General features: G+C 42.2%; 1 protein-coding gene across 1 annotated transcript in view; it reads left to right on the top strand.

Moving 5' to 3' along the window:
- The window catches only part of tmem37 (transmembrane protein 37), a 46,109-nt gene that overhangs the window by 31,040 nt on the left and 1,762 nt on the right, over positions 1-13,307 (top strand). The gene's annotated exons all lie outside the window — the stretch shown is intronic.

The following is a 13,307-nucleotide window of genomic DNA, read 5'->3' as shown; positions in this document are numbered from 1 at the left end:
CCCTTCTCACTCCCTTTCCGACATGACCATCTTTGGCCTACTCCATTGCCACAATGAACCCCAACAGTAAATTAAAGGAACAACACCTCATCTTCTGCCTGGGGCAGCCAACAGCCTGGAAGATTCAACATTGAGTTCTCCAATTTCAAATAACCTCCTTTCCCAGCCCCTGACTCCCTTCCCAGCCCCTTCCCCTCCCAGTCATTTAGCGGATCCATTCCTTCCATTGACCAATCACGTCGTACCCTCTACCTGCCTTCACCTATCCCCACTTCACCATCCTGCTCCGCCCCTTTATCTGCAGCTTACCTAACACCCACCACCAGTCTTGAAGAAGGATTGAACCTGAAACACGACTTCTCCACCTCCTGATGCTGCCTGGCTTGCTGTGTTTTTCTAGCTTAGTGCCTGTCCACTTTGGATTCCAGCATCTGCAGTTTTTTTGTCTCTAGAAATAGGCAAGCAAGCCACTCACTTGCATCAAAGTACTAAGAAGTCTCAAAGTAATGAATCCAGCTGGTCACCTGGCCACTTATGTACCTCAAACATGGGGCGGGGATGGCCTAGTGGTATTATCATGCGACTGTTAATCCAGAGACTTAGATAGTGTTCTGGGGGGTTGGGTTCAAATCTCGCCATAGCAGATGGTAAAATTTGAATTCAATAACAAAATAAATCTGGAATTAAGAGCTTAATGATGACCATGAATCCATTGCCAGGAAAACCTATCTGGTTCATTAATGGGAGGCACAGTGGTTAGCACTGCTGCCTCACAGTGCTAGAGACCCAGGTTCAATTCCCGCCTCAGGCAACTGTCTGTGTGGAGTTTGCACATTCTCCCCATGTTGCCGGGGAGAATGTGCAATTTTACTCCGGGTGCTCCGGTTTCCTCCCACAGCCCAAAAATGTGCATTTTAGGGGAATTGGCCATGCTAAATTGCTCATAGTGTCAGGTCAAGGGGTAAATGTAGGGGAATGGGTCTGGGTGGGTTGCTCTTCAGAGGGTCGGTGTGGACTTGTTGGGCCAAAGGGCCTGTTTCCACACTGTAAGTAATCTAATCTAATGTCCTTTAGGGAAGGAAACTGTCATCCATACCTGGTCTGGCCTACATGTGATTCTAGACTCACAGCAATGTGGTTGATTCTTAACTGCCCTTTGGACAATGTGCTGCTGTAGTCAGTGATGCTTTCATCCTGTGAATGAATAAAGGGAAAAAAAATGACCACATACAGGTAGTTCTCAGATAGCGAGTGTTCCGGCAGCATGATTTGGCTATAACGTCACTGAGAAATTAAAGAACGGTTATTTCAAGAACGATTACTTCTGTTTGCCCTGCAGAAATTCATCAAGGATCTTTGGAGAGCACATTACAAACATGAAACCATTGTCATCTGGAAGAACAAGGGCAGCAAATAAACTTGAATAGCTACAAGTTCCTTTCCCAACCATTCACCCTCCAGATTTGGAAATATACTGCCATTTCTTAAGCGTTGCTAAGTCAAAATCCTGGAATTCCCTCATTACCTGCACTGGGGAGGTAGCTACACCAAATGGACTGCAGTGTTTTAAGAAGGCAGGTCACCATCACCTTCTCAAGGCCAACTAGGGATGGGCAACAAACGCTGGCCCATCCTGTGACATCCATATTCAATGAATGAGTTCAAAAGACTATTTAACAGGCAGAGGCCCATAATATTGACCAGCTCTGCAAGTTTTCCTCCAGGTTGATTTTTGGGTTGGGGTCCAAGAAATCCCCCAGTGAACTTTCTAGGCCCACTGTAGAGCTCTGAGGACAAGTTTTCCTCTACCCTCATGGCATCTCAAATTCTGGCTGCCCAGTCTTTCATGGAGGGCTGGCAAGACATCCAAACATTTGTGTCACAATCCAATGCTGCTTACCACTTCAGCTCTTAACATACATAGAACATAGAACATTACAGCGCAGTACAGACCCTTCAGCCCTCGATGTTGCGCTGACCAGTCATACCAATCTGAAGCACATCTAAGCTACACTTGCTTGTCCAATGACGACTTAAATGCACTTAAAGTTGGCGCATCTACTACTGTTGCAGGCAATGCATTCCATACCCTTACTACTCTCTGAGTAAAGAAACTACCTCTGACATCTGTCCTATGTCTATCACCCCTCAATTTAAAGCTATGCCCCCTTGTGCTCGCCATTACCATACTTGGAAAAAGGCTCTCCCTGTCCACCCCATCTAACCCTCTGGTTATCTTATATGTCTCTATTAAGTCACCTCTTAACCTTCTTCTCTCCAATGAAAACAGCCTCAAGTCCCTCAGCCTTATTAACCCTCAGTCCCTATTAATACTGATTCGTACTTCTGATTGGCCAGCAGCTCACTGAGATTGGTCTTCTGCCTTTGAATTGTCAAAATGAGAGACCTATTTTTCCTGGATGGATGGGCTCTTCCCAGCTCTCTCTTTATCATTCCAGATATTTTACATTTTACTATTTCTTTTCAGTGTCCTGTTCTGCTGCTTCCTTTGCTCTCAGCATGATTACAAACAAATGGGCATTAGCATTGGCTATCTGAAGGATTGATGGGACAGGGATCATGGCATCCCATGAAATTCAGTCTATAGCATTTATATCCTTATTAACAATGATGCTTCCTTTAATGTTTTATAAACCTATATCACTAAGTTCCCCTGCTTTTCTAAAGCAATGAGTCTGCTTCATACAAAGTATACTTACTTTAATAAAAATAAAGAGCATTATCATACATTTAATGGCATCAACTTCCATTTGCCATTTCTTAGCCCATGCCCCTGACTAATCAATATCCTATTGAAATTTTCTTTAGTCTTCTGAAGAACTAACCATACAAATAAATTGTATATCCACTCCTAGGTAAAGGTTCAGGCAAAACTTGTTTTTACCACAGCCAGTTCAGCATCAGTTGTTACACCATCGTCCAATCCTATTTGCAGTGGCTCACTCCATTTCTCAATATATTCTGCTTTATGGTAACTAAAAATAAATTTTTATTATAATTTATTTCCCTTTCAATGTTAGGTTTTTCTCTGCTATGCTGAAACCCTCTATCACCCTACAGACACACCTTTTGGTACTTTATTCATCATTATTCAATGTCATGGCTTTAAATGATGATCTTGTTTTTCAAAGTAGTTTAGAAACTATTCCTGACGTGCCTCTCATTGTGGGAAATTCGGTGGGGATGGAGCAGAAGAAGTCTGCTGCGATGCCAAATGAAAGATCTGGCCTCATGTCTCCATCTACAATCTAAAGGTCAATGTAAATATGACTCAATCTCGATCAGGTCCAGAATCTGAACCATGTTGTAATTTCTCCATCCCAAGGATGAATGCAAATTGCATGATCTTAGCTCCAAAGTTTTCAGACCTAGTATTTATATGATCTGCAAATTTGAGTTTAATGTAAAACCTGTCTCTTTACCTGCTTTCATTATTACTTCCTTTAAATAAAAGGATAAGTTGCAACAAAAGTACACTTTTAAAGAATAAAAAGAATAATTGAAGATTTTCAGTATAGTAGAATGTGCACCTTTTGGTAAATGTGCATGGAAATTATGCATTTACCTTTCATTGTATATACTTTGTATATGCATAAACAGCTAAATTCTACAGACCTTGGAAATCTGACATGATCACAGAGAAGCTAGCTGGCCTGATAACATCTGTACAGAGAGAAACAGAGTTAGCTTTTTGAATCTGGTATGATTCTTCTTCAGAACTGAAAAGAGCAAAGTAAACAAGACATAAGATGGAAATGTGTTGCTGGAAAAGCGCAGCAGGTCAGGCAGCATCTAGGGAACAGGAGAATCGACGTTTCGGGCATTAGCCCTTCTTCAGGATTCCTGAAGAAGGGCTAATGCCCGAAACGTCGATTCTCCTGTTCCCTAGATGCTGCCTGACCTGCTGCGCTTTTCCAGCAACACATTTCCATCTCTGATCTCCAGCATCTGCAGACCTCACTTTCTTTTCTAAACAAGACATAAACAAATCATGGCTGAGGGCGATGGAGGAAGAATAAATGAAAAATGGATAATGGACATCATGTGGCCTGAAGTAATGGAATTCAATATTAATACCTTGAGGCTGTAAAGTGCTTAAGCAGAAAATGAGGTGATGGTCCTCAAGCTTGTATTATACTTTGTTGGAGCAGGCCTAGGGCAGAAATGTAGGCATGAGAACAAGCCTTATTGAAATGGCAAGAAACCAAGAGGTCAGGATCATTCCTTTGGACTGGGTGAAGGTGATTGATCTTGCCAATGCAAAGAAGACAGCATTGTTAAGTACAAATTAATAGACTAAATTGAAATAAGTATATGTGAAACACTGCTTCACCTGGAAAGTGTGTTTGGGATCTTGGACAGTGAGTAGGGAGGAGGTGAATGGGCAAGTGTTATTTCTTCTGTGATTACATAAGAAGGTGCCATAGGGAAGTGAGGAAATGTCAGGAATGATGGAGAAATGGACCAGGGTATTAAGGAGAGAATATTCCCCACAGAATGCTGACCGTGGAGAGGCATAACATAAAACTAACTTCACTACAGCTTGTAGAATTCAACATCCAATCATAACTTTCAAAAATGAATACAATCTGCACCATTTGAAACATTTCAGTTGCCTATTTTGGTTTCCATGTCTGAGATTGCGAACTTGTATTATTGTAGTTAGTTGTTGTCATGGTCATACGCACAGGAAGCGATACATTAGATTTTAAAAGACCCAGCTCTCAAAGGTCCTTACAGTCAGCAGAGAGGCACTTTCACTATATAAGTCTGAAGCGAAATCAAAACATATCCCAGAGTTGTCGGTGTTACCACTGATTCATGGCTGAGAAAAATTCTTAATTTACTACTCCTGTTAAAATACTATTTCTGTATCAACAGTTGCATGCAGCTCACACATAACGTCATTATTATCTTTTGACCACTTTGCTTCCTTTTCACATCATCTACCATGTTCCTGATGCAAATATATTAAACTTGCATGTTGCCAATCGAAACAATACCTGAAGATAATTAAGAAGTGTTTTCAGATTCCAGCTCGTACTGTTATTGATATTCACACTTCATGTCAACTAGGTTAGATTGATTTCTTACCTAGGATATTTGTGATGGATGAATTCCAATGTAACTGTGAGAGTTTTCATTCCTGAACTGTTGGAGCATGTTTTCTAGGACATCAATCATATAAAGGAATTGATGGTATTTCTTAATGTCTGCAGGGTAAGGTGCTTAAAACCGTCAGTGAAGGATAAATAGCATAAAAGGTGGGCGGACTTTTTAAAAACAATATAATTCACTGGATGTGCGCACCACTGGCCAGGCCAGCATTTATCACCTATTCCCAAGAAGGCAGTTAAGTGCCAACAACATTGTTGTGGGTCTGGAGTTATGTGTAGGCCAGACTAGATAAGGATGGCAGTTACCTTCCCTAAAGGATATTAGTGAGCCAGATGAGTTTTTCCTAACAATTGACAATGGTTTTATCACCATCATTCAAATTCTAATTCACATATTATTTGCCATTCACATTCAACCATCTGCCGTTGGCAGTATTTGAACCTGGATCCCCAGGACATCACTAGGGTTTCCGGATGAATAGCCTAGCGATACTTTTCTGTTTCATTACATTGCCTAAAAAGGTGACAATAGCCAGCATTTTACAGACTTTCGAGAGGTGAAGCAAGATTTGGTAAAATTGCATAAGCCATTTCAGCTCTTTGGTAGCATTGGTCGGGGGTGGGGTTCTGACCTGCAAGACCTATTAAAGGCACTTAGTTGTCCACTGCCATTTATTGTAGGAGGTTATGGTTCCGAACAGGGTTACTGTTCGTTTTGCATTGGCTCCATTGATTCTAAAGATGTCAAAGATTTTGGGGAGAGGCAACAATTGCTACTGTAGCTTTTGAAGAGAGCAGATGTATCAGTACCAGCTGCTTAAGGTTTTAGTAATTGTGCCTGACCAAATGTGGTTGTACTTATTGCTATTGTGGATTAAACTTGTTATTCAGGGAGAGTGCCTTTTCTGTACATGCTCATCTTAGTGGTGTATAGACTACCGCTAAGGATTAGATAGGCCCAAGATAAAACAAAGACAAAGGAGGACTGGTGACAGCAAACTATCTTAAACAACCCTCATTCAGTGTCACAATCTTATAGCGGTGGAAATAAATGTACTAGGAGTGGTCACCTAAGAAAATACCACACCACCTGCATTTTATCAGCAATGTGTAGACTGTCTGTCCATTTAGGAGCTGTCTGGTGAGGGTTGACAGCCTCCCTCTGGGCTCAAGTTGTGGGTCTATTAAGTCAGACATTCTGTGGCTCACAGATAGGGCCCTTGTTGGCTGCTCTATAGAACATCCACTTGGCCTCAGCAGCAGCCACTTTTCCTCGCCTGAGACTGTCTGACCGACCCTATGACCCCTGACTCCACTCACTGGTTCAGCATCCCACTTTTGCTGACACATTATGGACACCAGGGAGAATTAATTTGAATTATTTTATTCTCTTCTGATCATAAGTAGAGGTGATTTTTAATTTCTCCTGCTATTTGTTTTTAAATAGGCTGTGACATCTTTTCATATAAACTCTTTACATCTTAAAACAAAGAAATGCTTTTTCCTTTACACTTTCAAACACAAAAGAAATAAAGAAAACTTAAAGGTAATTTGACAATATGGCCAATAGTTCACTTGATGTTTGACTGAGTCCAGAAGGTCAGTGTCCAGTGAAGGCTCTTTTCAATTGGCATTCAAGTTCCGGTGACTACGATTGGCTGAAGGTGCGGAATTCCTTTTGAAGTTGACAAAGGCTTAAAGTTGTTATGTAGTTTTCCACTGTTTGTCATTTTCCTTCAAGCGTTATACTTTGAAGATTTAGACTATATGCAGGCTTAGAATTAGAGTAGTGCTGGAAAGCACAGCAGATTGCTTTCGCCATCACTTTCACCTATATGCAGTCTTAGCTGAGCGTGGAGTATGACTTAGGTGTCGAGAGTGCGGTGATGGAAAAGCACAGCAGGTCAGGCAGCATCAGGAATCCTGATGAAGGGCTTATGTCTGAAAAGTCGATTCCCCTGCTCCTTGGTGCTGCCTGACCTGTTGTGCTTTTCCAGACCACACTCTCGACTCTGATCTCCAGCATCTACAGTCCTCACTTTCTCCGGTATGACTGAGATGCTACCAGTTCGATGCTTAGCAGACTGACTTGATGTAAACAGCAAATTGATTTTTACCAAACTGAATCAAGGGTATAAAAATATACAGTTAAAGCTTTTTCTTTCCAAAGGCCAGAAGTTTTAGTCACGTGATAGAGTTCTTGGATGAATTAATTTTAACTGGCAGCATAATTTCTGAGTAAACTTTAGTTTTTACCTTTCTGGCCAAGACAACATTCATTCTATGTGATTAGTTTTTTAAAAATTCATTCACAGGATATGGGTGTCGCTGACTAGGCTAACATTAATTGCTCATGTGTAAAGGCTGAAAGGGCAGTTAAGGGTCAGTCACATTGCTGAGGTCCTGGAGTCACGTGTAGACCAAACCAAATAAAGAAGACAATTTCCTTCCCTAAAGGATGTTAGTGAACTAAATGGTTGTTTTTTTTTTCCTGACAATTGACAATGGTTTCATGGTCATCATTCAACTTTTTTTAATGAATTCAATTCAGGAAGGAGACCCTAATGGGGAAGACAGTGGAACTGCAAAGGCAGGAGTTTCTGGGATTAATTCAGGACGTTCAACAGGAATTCATCCAAACGAAGAAGAAAGCTACTAAGGGGAGGAAGAGGCAACTGTGACCAACAACGAATGCATTAAAGCAAAAGAAAAAGTATATACTGTAGTGTGGTGATAATTAGTGGGAAACCTTTAAAAACCAGAAAAGGATAACTAAAAAGCAGTAAGGGGGAAGGAGTTGAAATATGGGGGTAAGCTAGCTAGCAATATAAAAGAAGTGAAGGGAGAAGAATGGGGTTTAGAAACATATCAACCATGATTGAATGGCAGAGCAGACTTGATAAGCCAAATGGTCCAATTCTGCTCCTATGTCTTATGGATTTTATATTCTTATTCTCCACAATCCTGACCAAGTTAACTCTGTTTGTTTGTTTGGTCCAGTTTTCTTATGACGTCTTCACTGATGGTAGCAGTTCATGAGATGGAAGGCTGCTAACTTACTACCAAAGGGACTTGGGAAGGTACTTCCTCAAACACTGACCTACAGACTATTATCTTAATGATTGTGAATGTCTCGCTCAGCTGCCGGGCATTAGCAATGACACTGGGTCAGAAGGTGTTCGAGGATATGGCATTATGTTCTGTTGTGGTTGAATAGTATCTGTCAGTCCCATGGTACCAAGGTCAATTTCATGATTCAATGCCTGAGTACTGATATTTCTCTGTGTGTATCATTCTGGGTCCTGGTCACAGTGCTGATAGCATTCTTCTGTTCTGTCATCTCAGCTCATGTCATTGTGCTGCTTGCCAAGTCACTTCTATGTCATTAGGAGCAAAAGTCAGCAATGCCTTCTTGATGACCTCCTGGGTTGGGAAACCTTCCTCAAACATATTTGCTTTCCATCATTCTTGTCCTAAAAGTAAATACATTCACAATGTCAATTCCTTTAAAAGGCATCACTAACATCCTATTCCCGCCAACACAATAACTGAAAAGTTGCTAGTTGATAGTAAAAGAACCCTTGCAGATTACCTTAATGAAATGAGAAACAGTACAGTTGTTTTGAGTTCAATTCCATTATAACTTTCTCTGATTTCTTTCAAGAAGTAAGATAATGTAAAGCTTTCCATATGTGGAATAGAGTTAACAAATAATTCTAACATGAACACAAACTCTTAATTCCCCCGTTTTTTCTTGCAGAATGCCAGCTTCCTTCCTTCTGTCACATGTTTCACTGTCATTAGTATGAAAGTGAGTAAGAGCATCAGCAATTAAACCACAAATGTCAGCAATGTCTGAAGTAACCTTTGTAGGTGCTTTGCACGTGTTTTTCGAGAGATGTTTTGTACAGGGGAATCCGGACTAAAAAATTATTTGAGTACGCTCCAGAGGTGAGGGGAGTGGTGTGGGCGCAGGTTTTGCACTTCCTGGGGTGGTAGGGAATTGTGCTAGGAGTGGGGTGTGGGCTGGTGGGAGGGGCGTGGACCTGATGAGGGACTCGCAGAGGGTATGGTCTCTCCAGAATGCTGATAGGGGTAGGGAGGGAAATATATTTTTGGTGTTGGAGTCCGTTTGGAGTTGGCAGAATTGGCGGAGGATGTGAAAGTGGAAGGTGAGGACCAGGGGGCTCTGTCCTTGTTGCGTTGGGAGGGGTGGGGTTCAAGAGGGTGGTGCGTGAAGTAGAGGAGATGCGCTTGAGGGCATTGTCAACCACGTGGGATGGGAAGTTGCGATCATGGAAGAAGGAGGCCATCTGGGACTTTTTGAAGTCGAATTGGTTATTCTGCAAATAAATGTGTCGGAGGCAGAAGATTTGGGAATAAGGGATGGCGTTTTTACAGGAGGTAGGTGAGACCTCCTGTCTTACTCAAGACAACCAAAAATAGATCTTCTTTTTCAGCCATAAACTGGATGAACACATTTCTAACAACAAGAAGAAGGCTTCACAAATCCACTGCTCCCGCCACATTGCATATCATAGAATTCCTACAGTGTGGAAAGAGACCATTCAGCCCATTGACTGTGCACCAATGCTCAGAAAAGCAACCCACACAGATTCTGTAACCCTGCATTTAGCATGGTTCATCCACTTAACATGCATGTTACGTACAACTTACCCATGGCCAGTCCACCTAACCTTTGGACTGTGGGAGAAATCCATGCGGATATGGTGATTGTGCAAACTATACACAGTCACCCAAGGCTGGGTCCCAGGCACTGTGAGGCAGCAGTGCTAACTGCTGAGACGCTGTGCTGTCCCTTGTATGTGGTTGGCAAGAAATGGGTTAAACTTAGCAATGCATTCTAACAATGTCCATTATGTGGCAAGCCAAACTTTTCAAAAACACCCCCAAAAGCTGGTGCACATTTTGCTCAATTACACACAAATGCAACAATGTTTTCATGCCTCCAGTACATGAGCTCCTTTTCAAGTATTTCTTCAGATATGAATCCAAGGTTAACCGATACTGCCTGATTAAATATGTAAGCAATGCTTTTTCCTATTCCTCAACGTTCTCAGGAGTTTGATTCCAACAGGTTTTCATCCATCATTAAACCCACCTCTGAGTGCTGACGATAATGTTGAGAAGTGTTTACAGATAAAAACAATAAACCTAAAAGATCCTGTTGTTGGGGAGTACACTTGCCACTCATGATTGTATTTTTTCATCACTAACTCTTGTTCAATAAAACAATCCTTTTGCACAACATCTAAGTTGGTCTTTGAATGACCACATTGATTCGTGAAATGGGCAATTCCAATGTTGATCTCCCTGTATCTAAAGTGAAATAACATGCTTATTCAAGATATGTTGGAAATCAAGGTGTTTGGACATTGTGTATCTATTTTATTTACCTGGTGATTCAGGCTCAGTAACCTTGTCAGGTGCAGCAGTCACATTCATATCTGTAACCTCTATCCAAGTAGAAGCGGTGGATGATGTGAGCCTGGCTAACTCTTGATTATACAGTTCCACCTTTTATTATAGTGAAATAACTGTCATTGTTTGGTAATTGCTTTAGCTGCCCTTCAAGTTGCTGTCTCTTTTAATCCTCTTCTGACAGCCACTTTCAAATGTTCTCTTCACTTTTAACAGACCTCTCTATAATGAGAGAATTAAACCCTAGCCAATTTTTTGAACAGATTCTTTTGTTTTTACTTAAAGTAGAAGTAATAATTGCAATGTGTACATTTAATAATATACTTGTGTTATGAAGAGAAAGGAGTATTTTTCTGCTTCATTGGTTTTGAGAAAATATATTTTAAAGGAAAATACTTTACAAAATTTTTGAAAAAAGCTCTGTTGTCTTAAAAAAAGTCATATGAGCACTTTTGTGATTAAAGCATCTAAATGGATCATGTGATTGTCAGAGGTCAAGGCAAAGGGGTGGCTATGTGGGAATGTTTTTTGTTTGCTTTGTTGCATTGCACTCTGACAATTTGAGACATGGATCTGGGAATCTGAGAACTACATTCCTTGAATAGTGGCTGGGAGTATTTCAAAGCTTTCTAAGCATGTTTAATGTCTAGGTGAGACTGTTTTATATAGCAGCTGAAAATGTGTTGCTGGAAAAGCGCAGCAGGTCAGGCAGCATCCAGGGAACAGGAGAATCGACGTTTCGGGCATAAGCCCTTCTTCAGGAATGAGGAAAGTTTGTCCAGCAGGCTAAGATAAAAGGTAGGGAGGAGGGACTTGGGGGAGGGGCGTCGGAAATGTGATAGGTGGAAAGAGGTCAAGGTGAGGGTGATAGGTCAGACTGGGGTGGGGGCGGAGAGGTCGGGAAGAAGATTGCAGGTTAGGAAGGCGGTGCTGAATTCGATGGATTAGACTGAGACAAGGTGGGGAGAGGGGAAATGAGGAAACTGGTGAAATCCGAGTTCATCCCATGTGGTTGGAGGGTTCCAAGGCGGAAGATGAGGCGCTCTTCCTCCAACCGTCGTTTTGTTGTGGTCTGGCGATGGAGGAGTCCAAAGACCTGCATATCCTTGGTGGAGTGGGAGGGGGAATTGAAATGTTGAGCCACAGGGTGGTTGGGTTGGTTGGTCCGGGTGTCCCAGAGGTGTTCTCTGAAACGCTCCGCAAGTAGCCGGCCTGTCTCCCCAATATAGAGGAGGCCACATCGGGTGCAGAGGATGCAATAGATGATGTGTGTGGAGGTGCAGGTGAATCTGTGGCGGATATGGAAGTTTCCTTTGGAGCCTTGGAGGGAGGTGAGGGGGGAGGTGTGGGCACACGTCTTGCACCTCCTGCGGTTGCAGGGGAAGGTGCCGGGAGTGGAGGTTGGGTTGGTGGGGGGTGTGGACCTGACGAGGGAGTCACGGAGGGAGTGGTCTTTACGGAATGCTGATAGGGGAGGGGAGGGAAATATATCCTTGGTGGTGGGGTCTGTTTGGAGGTGGTGGAAATGACGGCGGATGATGCGCTGAACATGGAGATTGGTGGGATGGTAGGTGAGGACCAGTGGGGTTCTGTCCTGGTGGCGGTTGGAGGGGCGGGGCTCAAGGGCGGAGGAGCGGGAAGTGGAAGAGATGCGGTGGAGGGCATCGTCGACCACGTTGGGGGGGAAATTGCGGTCCTTGAAGAAGAGGACAAACCCAAAAGAGGACAAACTTTCCTCATTCCTGAAGAAGGGCTTATGTCGATTCTCCTGTTCCCTGGATGCTGCCTGACCTGCTGCGCTTTTCCAGCAACACATTTTCAGCTCTGATCTCCAGCATCTGCAGACCTCACTTTCTCCCCTGTTTTATATAACAATTGTTGTTGAATAATTGCCTCTGTTTAATAATTGTGTTGTCATATAATAATTGTCACACGTAAATATAGTTTGCCATATCAGAATGGAAATGTGTTTTAGACCATCTTGTTTTCCTATCTGCTTTACCTTCCAATCAGTTATGTAAAATTTGAAATGTCTTTTGTTTTGCATATTTCGATGTCTCTCATAATGTGAGGCCCTAAACCTAGTACCGGTGTGGGACATAATTTAAAGTAAGCCATTGAGGACTAAGAGCAAGGAGCATTTATTCACCCAAAAGATGATAGGAATCTGGAATTCATGTTGCCCAATGATTTTTGTTAGGCTCTGGTATCATGAGATCTGGAGGAAATGGAAGTTTGAAATACAGTCGAGGCATGAACAAATTAATGGCGGATGGCCTAAGGGGATGTATATGCCCTACCTTAGCCAATCACAATTTCAGTCTTTTCCTATTTATAGGAACACAAGTGAGTCCCTAGGTAACGACTGCCAGTTTGACAGAGTTAAACAAAATTAACAACTGAGTAGGGGGAATTGTAACCCTCTCACCCAGCAGAAGCTAGATATTCTCATTTGACTTTGCCTCTGTACCTCCCTGTCTGTGAGAATTATGCTGGAGACTATTGCATTAGATCCCCTCTTGTTGATCAAAATATCACTTCCAGCTCTCTGTCTCCTCATCATTCCTGGCAGGTTTAAATGAGAAACCATCTTAGAGAATGGAACTGCTTTCCATCATGAACATTAGATTCTCAGCTACTACTCCTGGATAGGCTGCTGATTAGCTTATTTTCCCAGGAGCAAACCTCTTTCTCTGGTTGTCTGAAATGGAAAGAATTCCATTTCTT

The sequence above is a fragment of the Chiloscyllium plagiosum genome, unplaced genomic scaffold, assembly GCF_037043375.1.
Source record: "Chiloscyllium plagiosum isolate Xiang-an unplaced genomic scaffold, Cpla_swu_hap1 HiC_scaffold_7, whole genome shotgun sequence".
Lineage (NCBI taxonomy): Eukaryota > Metazoa > Chordata > Chondrichthyes > Orectolobiformes > Hemiscylliidae > Chiloscyllium > Chiloscyllium plagiosum.
Note: the sequence above shows the minus strand (reverse complement) of the source record. Positions and strands in the feature narration are given on the sequence as shown.